Below are 8,918 nucleotides of genomic sequence, written 5' to 3'. Positions count from 1 at the left end.
GCACAGACAGAAGATGGGTTAGGAGCAGGTGAACTCTTGGACACCATAAGGGCATCAATCTTTCTAGTCAACCCCTCAATCTTGGCCATGAGCATGGGTGTTTCATTAACCTCGTAGAGACCCCCTCTTTTGGCTTCATGGGATCTCCTATCAATATTAAATGACAAACCCCATTGCTGAGATTGATCACTCAATGTTTCAAAGAAGTCCTACGCGTTACTAGCACTCTTACCCATCAAACTCCCACCACTCGTTGCATCTACCATGGATCTAACTTGGGGTGTAAGACCTTGATAAAAGTATTGCACTAAGTGCCATTTCTCAAACCCATGATACGGACACCTACGGATCAAATCCTTCCATTTCTCCCAAGCCTCATAAAAGTGTTCACCCTCCTGCTGCATAAAGTTGGAGATTTCTCTCTTGAGGGCTGTAGTTCTCTGAATGGGAAAGTACTTGGACAAAAATTTTGTGACTAATGTGTCCCATGAAGTAATGCTGCTCACCTCTAAGGAATTAAGCCAAGACTTGGCCTTATCCTTAAGTGAAAATGGAAAAAGTCTTAACCGGATAGAGTCATCTAAGAAATTCTGGAATTTGAAAGTCGCACAAATATCTAAGAATTCCTTGATGTGGTAATAAGGGTCCTCTTTCTCCAACCCATAGAATGTAGGGAGGAGTTGGATCACACCCGATTTCTACTCATAACTGGCAGCAGTAGTGGGTGGCAATATAATGCAAGAAGGTGATGTGAAGTTGGATGGGATAGAATAATCCCTCAGGGCTCTACGGTCACCTGCTGGAGGTAACTGTAATGGTTCACCCTGATTGGCCATGGTAGTTCCTAACTTGACTTCTGGTGTTTTCCTACAAATATGTTCTACCTCTTCAACAAAGGGAGCTAATGGTTCACCTAGGGAGCGGCGCCCGTGCATAAAAACACAAAAAGAAACAAAACTAACTATCAAATTATGCTAACAAACTAACTACTGAAAATACGAACTCACAAGAAGAAATAAAAATAACTCCATACAAAATCATCAAGATAAAATTATGAAAGCAAAAAAAAAAAAAAAAATCTAACGTAAGACCATGGAGAACAAAGAAATACACTTAATACGTGCCTCCCTGGCAACGGCGCCAAAAACTTGATGTGAAAATTTTATTACATCGGCTTTTATACCTCGCAAGCATATGAATCATTAATGTAATCTAGCGGTAAGCGAGGGTCATATGGACAGGGAGAACTGAATTTTGTGTATTCTTCAATCAACTAGCCTAACCAAATATGATGAATTAATCTGAACTAAACACTAATTATATCCTAAATTATCAAGCAATAATCTAATTAACTACTTGCACAACAGGAAATGTTAACTCTGGATTTAACCGTCATTCGTGCCTCTCTCGAGCGCCACGTAACCACGAATCTGGATTCTCAATCCGTGCATCTAGCCCCTCTCGGGCACCTAGAGTTAATGACAAAGATCAGATTACAATAGAATGCAGATAATCAATTTCCTATTGTGATGATGCTAAAATTATCAACTCTGGATTTTACAGTGATTCGTGCTTCTCTCGAATGCCACGTAATCACTAATCCGGTTTCTCAATCCTTGTGTCTAGCCCTTCTCGGACGCATAAAAGACAAAAATTGGATTAAAATACCAGAATCCAACCTAAATTACAATCCTACCCTAACTAGCTAATTTAATCAAATATTCAGAAAACAAATATTTGATAAACATTAATTCTCAAATCAAATTTAATAAACATTCAAAATCTAGGTTCAAACTATAGGAAAATTAAATTACAAAATGACATATTATTCCCCTTCTCCTTCCTCTCGCTCGGGCATCAAAGGCTGGTTCTCACGGGTGCTGCAATTTCAAGAAATTGATGGCTTCGGGTTGCAAGAGCGAGTGGCTAGAGGTAGAGACGATGCCTGTGAAGATGGATAGAAACCCACGGATGGAGGTGGTGTGGCGGATAATGGAATGGAGCCAAAGTCCTCTGACCGGCTCTCTTGAGTCTCGGTCGGAGTCGGAATAGCTCCGAAAGTGGTCAAAAATGGTTAATCGACACCGAAGGATGGTCGGAATGCGGAATCGGCGCCGGAGGAGCCATCTCGGGTCACCTCTTGGGCTGGCGAGCAGAAACTGGCAGTGCCAAACTCGCCGCGATGGAGACTCTCTCGAGCTCTCCTCGGGTCTGTTCTCGGTTGCCAGACGGCAGTGGATGACGGCTGAAAATCCTCTCGGGTCTCCCTTCGTTCGGTCGGCAGCTCCCCTTCTCCTCCCAAAATTCTCCTGAAATTCCATAATTAAATCCATAAAAATCATTTAAGGAAGAAATAAACTCTAAAAACAATGAAATATAATTTCGGAGAGAAAAATATGCAATATAAGCAGGGATTAATGCCAAATTCAATAAATGCATGTTTCATGTGAAAACTGATAAATAACCACCTATAACACAATTATGAGGGTTATTCAATTAAAATTAACCTAGTTCTCATGTCAGAATTTGGCATCTATCATTTGACTCTGGTAAATATCCCACCGCACGCTCACTTGAGAATTAATGAGTGTTTTTTATTCTCTATCAAACGTTTGGATCCATAGGTCATTTGCATCTTTAACATGTTTCAAGCATGCATATCCATTTTTAAAACATGTGTAGAAATCTCTTTCTTAGAAAATTCCAAGTTATTAGGGTTGAACTAGTGGAATTTCCAAAACATGGATAAAAAATATTTTGTGTTCATATGTGGTGTGTGAATAAATTTTCTTTGCTTATATTTGTTATTGTTTTAAATTTTTTCCATAGATAAACTCTAAAATTTTCATTTTGTTGAGATCTATTTGCCTTTGACCTCTTTTTTGTTTACAAGATGAAGGGAAACTAAAAACTCAAGTTTCATTTAAAAAAAAAAAGTTTATATCTAAAATGGATATGCACAGTGCACAAATGTAGAGAGAGATAATTCCAAAAAGTGTCTATTATTTTTAGGGATTATAAACTCTTTTTAGTTTTTATATATTTGGTTTTGCAATCTTCGGGAAAAGGGGGAGGAGGATCATTCTTAACTTATTGTTAACTCCCAATCCACAAGTCATTCCTAAAAAAAAAAAAAAGCCTGTTATGCAGAATAAATTACTTTACAATCATCTATGATCGTTAGGCCAATTTTTTTTAAATGGGCAAAATAATGGCTTGTTTGACTCGGGTAAATATCCCACCGCATGCTGACTTAAGAATTTATTGAGCGTTTGTTAGTCTCTTTAAAAGGTTTGGATCCATAGGTCATTTGCATCTTTAAGATGTTTCAAGCACACATATCCATTTTTAAAACATGTGTAGAAATCTCTTTCTTATAAAATTCCAATCTATTAGGGTTGAACTAGTGGAATTTCCCAAACTTGGTTAACAAAACTTTTGTGTTCATCTGTGGTGTGTGAATAATTTTTTTTTGCTTACATTCGTTATTCTTTTAAATTTTTTCCATACATAAACTCTAAAATTTTCATTTTCTTGTGATCTATTTGCCTTTTACCTCTTTTTTATTTATGAGATGAAGGGAAAGTGAAAACTCAAGTTTTTATACAAGAACAAAAGTACACATCTAATATGGAAATGCACAGTCCTCAAATAAAGAGAGAGATAATTCCAATAAGTATCTGTAATTTTTAGGGATTGTAAAATCTTTTTAGTTTTTATATATTAGGTTTTGCAATCTTCGTTAAAAGGGAGAGGCGGGGGATTTTTAACTAAGTGTTGACTCCCAATCCATAAGTCATTCCTAACAAATAATATAGCCCATTACGCATGATAAATCACTTTACAATCATCTATGATCATTAGGTCAGCTTTTTGTAAATGGGCAAAATAATGGCTGGTTTGATTCGGTTAAATATCCCAACGCACGTTCACTTGAGAATTTAATGAGTGTTTGTTATTCTCTTTAAAAGGTTTGGATCCATAGGTCATTTGCATCTTTAACATGTTTAAAGCATGCATATCCATTTTTAAAACATGTGTAGAAATCTCTTTCTTATAAAATTCCAAGCTATTAGGGTTGAACTAGGGGAATTCCCAAACTCTGATAACAAAACTTTTGTTCATTTGTGGTAAGTGAATAAATTTTTTTGGCTTACATTTGTAATTGTTTTAAATTTTATCCATTCATAAACTCTAAAATTTTCATTTTGTTGTGATCTATTTGCCATTTATCTCTTTTTTTTTTACGAGATGAAGGGAAAGTGAAAACTCAAGTTTTGATATAAGAACAAAAGTATACATCTAAAATGGAAATGCACAGTGCACAAATAAAGAGAGAGATAATTCCAAAAAGTGTCTGTAATTTTTAGGGATTGTAAACTCCTTTTAGTTTTTATATATTAGGTTTTGCAATCTTCGGGAAAAGGGGAAGGCGGGGGATTTTTAACTGAGTGTTGACTCCCAATCCACAAGTCATTCCTAATAAAAAATATAGCCCGTTACTCATGATAAATCACTTTACAATCATCTATGATCGTTACATCAACTTTTGTATATGGGCAAAATAATGGCTTGTTTGATTTGGTTAAATATCCCAACGCTTGTTCACTTGAGAATTTAATGAGTGTTTCTTATTCTCTTTAAAAGGTTTGGATCCATATGTCATTTTCATCTTTAACATGTTTCAAGCATTCATATCCATTTTAAAACATGTGTAGAAATCTCTTATTTATAAAATTCCAAGTTATTAGGGTTGAACTAGTAGAATTTCCCAAACTATGATAACAAAACTTTTGTGTTCATTTTTGGTGTGTGAATACATTTCTTTGCTTACATTTTTAATTTTTTTAAATTTTATCCATTCATAAACTCTCTACTAAAATTTTCATTTCGTTGTGATCTATTTGCCTTTTTTGTTTACAGGATAAACGGAGAGCGAAAACTCAAAGTTTTGATTTAAGAAAAAAGTTAACATCTAAAAAGGAAATGCACAATGCACAAATGTAGAGAGAGATAATACCAATGAGTGACAGTAATTTTTAGGGATTTTAAAACTATTTTTAGTTTTTATATATTAGGTTTTGCAATTGTCAAGGAAAAGGGGGAGGCGGGGGATTTTTAATTGAGTTTTGATTCCCAATCCATAAGTCATATCTTACAAAAATATTGCCCGTTACGTGTGATAAATCACATTCCAATCATCTATGATTGTTAGGTTAGCTTTTTGTAAATTGGAAAAATAATGGCTTGTTTGACTCGGGTAAATATCCCACCACATGTTCACTTGAGAATTTAATGAGTGTTTGTCATTCTCTTTAAAAGGTTTGGATCCATAGGTCATTTGCATCTTGAACATGTTTCAAGCATGCATATCCATTTTTAAAACACGTAGAAGAAATCTCTTTCTTATAAAACTTCATGCTATGAGGGTTGAACGAGGGGAATTTCCCAAACTTGGATAACAAAACTTTTGTGTTCATTTATGGTGTGTGAAAAAATTTTATTTACTTACATTTGTTATTGTTTTTAATTTTTTCCATACATAAACTCAAAAATTTTCATTTATTTATGATCTATTTGCCTTTTTGGTTAATGGTATGAAGGGAGAGCGAAAACTTGAAGTTTTGATTTAAGAAAAAAGTATAGATCTAAAATGGAAATGCACAATGCACAAATGTAGAGAGAGATAATTCCGAAGAGAATCTGTAATTTTTAGGCATTGTAAACTCTTTTCAGTTTTTATATATTAGGTTTTACAATCGTCGAAGAAAAGTGGGAGGTGGGGGATTTTTAATTGAGTGATGACTCCCAATCCATAAGTCGCTTCTTACAAAAATATAGTCCGCTACACGTGATTAATCCATTTACAAGCATCTATGATTGTAAGGTCAGCTTTTTGTGAAAGGGCAACATAATGGGTTGTTTGACTCGGGTAAATTTCCCACCGCCGTGCTCTTGAGAATTTAAAGTGCGTTTGTTATTTTCTTTAAAATTTTTGGATCCATAGGTCATTTGCATCTTGAACATGTTTCAAGTATGCATATCCATTTTTAAAACATATGTCGAAGAAATCTCTTTCTTATAAAATTCCATGCAATTAGGGTTGAACTTGTGGAATTTCCCAAACTTGGATAACAAAACTTTTGTGTTCATTTATGGTGTGTGAATAAATTTTATTTACTTACAATTGTAATCGTTTAAATTTTTTCCATACATAAACTCTAAAATTTTCATTTATTAGTGATCTATTTGCCTTTTTGGTTTACGGCATGAAGGGAGAGTGAAAACTCAAATTTTTAATTTAAGAAAAAAGTATGCATAAAAAATGGAAATGCACAATGCAAAAATGTTGAGAGAGATAATTCCAAAGAGTATCTATAATTTTTAGGGATTGTAAATTCTTTTTAGTTTTTTATATATTAGGTTTTGCAATAGTTGGGGAAAAGGGGGAAAAGGAGGATTTGATACTGAGAGTTGACTCCCAATCCATAAGTCACTTCTTACAAAAACATTACACGTTACGCGTGATAATTCACTTTACAATCATCTATCATTGATAGGTCAGCTTTTTGTAAATGGGCAAAATAATGGCATGTTTGACTCGGGTAAATATCCCACCGCACGTTCACTTGAGAATTTATTGAGCATTTGTTATTCTCTTTAAAAGGTTTAGATCCATAGGTCATTTGCATCTTTAACATGTTTCAAACATGCATATCCATTATTAAAACATGTGTAGAAGAAATCTCTTTCTTATAAAATTCCAAACTATCAGGGTTGAACTAGTGGAATTTCCCAAACTTCGATAACAAAACTCATGTGTTCATTTGTGGTGTGTGAATAAATTTTCTTTACTTAAATTTGTTATGGTTTTAAATTTTTTCCATACGTAAACTCTAAAATTTTCATTTCATTACAGGATGAAGGGAGAGCGAAAACTCAAAGTTTTGATTTAAGAAAAAAGTAAACATCTAAAATGGAAATGCACAATGCACAAATGTAGAGAGAGATAATTCCAATGAGTGACTGTAATTTTTAGGGATGGTAAAATTCTTTTTAGTTTTTATATATTAGGTTTTTCAATTGTCAAGGAAAAGGGGGAGGCGGGGGAGTTTTAATTGAGTGTTGACTCCCAATCCATAAGTCATTTCTTACAAAAATATTGCCCGTTACGTGTGATAAATCACTTTTCAATCATCTATGATTGTTAGGTCAGCTTTTTATAAATTGGCAAAATAATGGCTTGTTTGACTCGGGTAAATATCCCACAGCACGTTTAGTTGAGAATTTAATGAGTGTTTGTCATTCTCTTTAAAAGGTTTGGATCCATAGGTCATTTGCATCCTTAATATGTTTCAAGCATGCATATCCATTTTTGAAACATGTGTAGAAGAAATCTCTTTCTTATAAAATTCCATGCTATTAGGGTTGAACGAATGGAATTTCCCAAACTTGGATAACAAAACTTTTGTGTTCATTTATGGTGTGTGAAAAAAATTTATTTACTTACATTTGTTATTTTTTAAAATTTTTTCCATACATAAACTCTAAAATTATCATTTATTTCTCATCTATTTGCCTTTTTGGTTTACGGTATGAAGGGAGAGAGAAAACTCAAAGTTTTGATTTAAGAAAAAAGTATATATCTAAAATGTAAATGCACAATGAAAAAATGTAGAGAGAGATAATTCCGAAGAGAATCTGCAATTTTTAGGCATTGTAAACTCTTTTCAGTTTTTATATATTATGTTTTGCAATCGTCGAAGAAAAGGGGGAGATGGGGGATTTTTAATTGAGTGATGACTCCCAATCCATAAGTCGCTTCTTACAAAAATACAGTCTGCTACGTGTGATTAATCCATTTACAATCATCTATGATTGTAAGGTTAGCTTTTTGTGAATGGGCAACAAAATGGGCTGTTTGACTCGGGTAAATTTCCCACCGCACGTGCTCTTGAGAATTTAAAGTGCGTTTGTTATTTTCTTTAAAATTTTTGGATCCATAGGTCATTTGTATCTTGAACATGTTTCAAGTATGCATATCCATTTTTAAAACATATGTCGAAGAAATCTAGGGTTGAACTTGTGGAATTTCCCAAACTTGGATAACAAAACTTTTGTGTTCATTTATGGTGTGTGAATAAATTTTATTTACTTAAATTTGTTATCATTTAAATTTTTCCATACATAAACTCTAAAATTTTCATTTATTTGTGATCTATTTGCCTTTTTGGTTTACGGTATGAAGGGAGAGTGAAAACTCAAAGTTTTAATTTAAGAAAAAAGTATACATAAAAAATGGAAATGCACAATGCACAAAAGTAGAGAGAGATAATTCCAAAGAGTATCTATAATTTTTAGGGATTGTAAACTCTTTTTAGTTTTTTATATATTAGGTTTTGCAATCATCGAGGAAAAGGGGGTGGCGAGGGATTTTTAACTTAGTGTTGACTCCCAATCCATAAGTCAGTTCTTACAAAAAATTTGCCCGTTACGCGTGATTAATCACTTTACAATCATCCATCATTGTTAAGTCAACTTTTTTTAAAAGGCCAAAATAATGGCATGTTTGACTCGAGTAAATATCCCACCACACGTTCACTTGAGAATTTAATGAGCATATGTTATTCTCTTTAAAAGCTTTGGATCCCTAGGTCATTTGCATCTTTAACATGTTTCAAGCATGCATATCCATTAATAAAACATGTGTTGAAGAAATCTTTTTCTTATAAAATTCCAAGCTATTAGGGTTGAACTAGTGGAATTTCCCTAACTTGTAAAATAAAACTCTTGTGTTCATTTGTGGTGAGTGAATAAATTTTCTTTACAAACATTTGCTATTGTTTTAAATTTTTTCCATACACAAACTCTATGGGGAACATAATGGCTTGTTTCACTCGGGTAAATATCCCACTGCA

The 8,918-nt window shown here is 33.6% G+C and overlaps 1 non-coding gene across 1 annotated transcript; it reads left to right on the top strand.

Annotated features, from left to right (window-relative positions):
- The first annotated feature begins 324 nt into the window (after positions 1-324).
- On the top strand, positions 325-431 carry LOC137945104 (small nucleolar RNA R71). The gene has a single exon (XR_011110921.1). It is a non-coding gene; the product is annotated as a small nucleolar RNA R71 (small nucleolar RNA).
- Positions 432-8,918: the final 8,487 nt, after the last annotated feature.

Source organism: Aristolochia californica, unplaced genomic scaffold (genome assembly GCF_029961685.1).
Source record: "Aristolochia californica isolate CCGP_79_NKW_82.1479 unplaced genomic scaffold, dmAriCali1.0.hap1 SCAF_11, whole genome shotgun sequence".
NCBI lineage: Eukaryota > Viridiplantae > Streptophyta > Magnoliopsida > Piperales > Aristolochiaceae > Aristolochia > Aristolochia californica.
Note: the sequence above shows the minus strand (reverse complement) of the source record. Positions and strands in the feature narration are given on the sequence as shown.